The sequence below is a fragment of the Epinephelus moara genome, chromosome 14 (genome assembly GCF_006386435.1).
Source record: "Epinephelus moara isolate mb chromosome 14, YSFRI_EMoa_1.0, whole genome shotgun sequence".
In the NCBI taxonomy this organism is placed as follows: Eukaryota; Metazoa; Chordata; class Actinopteri; order Perciformes; family Serranidae; genus Epinephelus; species Epinephelus moara.
The window spans coordinates 35,894,187-35,895,684 of record NC_065519.1 but is presented as its reverse complement, the minus strand read 5'-3'; positions in this window follow the sequence as shown (position 1 = coordinate 35,895,684).

Here is a 1,498-nt window from a genome sequence, read left to right as displayed (position 1 = left end):
TCCCCCATGCAACCGCAGGGGTCTGAGGCACACGGGGGCTGTGGCGCGAAGCGAGAAGGGAGAAAAAACCTGGCAGGAGCAAAAAAACACAATGTTTTGTTCATCCACCAGGGGTACTGGCAGTGTAATTAAATGTGTGCAGGTGTGTCCAGGGGCAGACCCTCATCACACGTGAAGTTTCGAGCAAATCGGACAAAGTCAATATATAATAGTGCATTTTCTGTTTCCACAAGGGGGCGGCATGAGCAAGATTGCCAACGAGCATATGGAGGCATATGACCTTTGACCTACAGACATGCAGAGCACAACTTTTGATCAGCATGGTCTCTGGATGATCTGTAAAAAATTTGAAGTCGATTGGATGAAATCCCTAGTACTAGTTCGTTAAAATACAACATGTGGAAATCACGCCAAAATGACAAGTCAAAATCAAAATGGCCGACTTCCTGTTTGGAGTAGACCATTGGTGCCAGATACTTTTATGTGCGTCTGGACAACATACACAGGTGTACCAATTTTCATGTTCCAACTCCAAAAAAACCCTATGGGGAGGGGTTTTTGAAAATTTCAAGGGGGCACTATAGAGGCATTTTGCCCCCCCCCCCCCATGGGCGACGCCCCTATCAGATGTAAGAGCTTGCCATGCTTGACCTGTGTATCAATTTTCATGAGGAGATGAGGTCATTGAAGCCATCAAAAAGCCAAACGTATTTAGTGGCGAGGGATCGATAGTCACCACGCCGCCACAGGGACACCATTAGACATAGCTTCACAGCGTTCATAAAGTAGCTTCAACAACTTGTTCTGCATGCATTAGAAGTGGAATGAAGTTGATGGGGTCAAGTTTGTGGCATCAGTACATGTTAAAGTAAAAACTGGTCACTTCCTGTTTCCACCGGGGGGCGCTATGAGTAAGGTGGGATATTAACATATTGGGGAATTCAGGACGGAGCCATCATCACGTCCAGCAAGTTTGAAGCTGCTACGATCAAGTATGTGGGCGTGAGAGCCGTTCAAAATTCGATGGCGAGAAACTGAAACGTCACCAAAATTTGTCACGCCCTAGCAGCCACGCTCTTTGACCTACAGACATGCAGAGCACATCTTTTGATCAGCATGGTCTCTGGATGATCTGTAGCCAATTTGAAGTCAATCGGACAAAATCCCGAGGACAAGTTCGTTCAAATGTAAGTTGTGGAAATCGCCATAATGAAAAAATTCAAAACAAAATGGCTGACTTCCTGTTGGGATTTTACCATGACGTCAAGAGACTTTTTTGTGTGTCTGGGTATGATACATGTGTGTACCAAATTTCGTTTGGCTACGACAAACTAACCCCAATGGGGAGGGTATTTTGAAAATTTGTAGGGGGCGCTATTTCGGCATTTCGCGTCAACCATGTGCAACTGCCCAAAAATATCGAATTTCGGATGTGGCCGGATAAATGTGGAAAGTTAGAAGCATTTTCAAATTTGGGAAAGGGGCGAAATTGGGACAT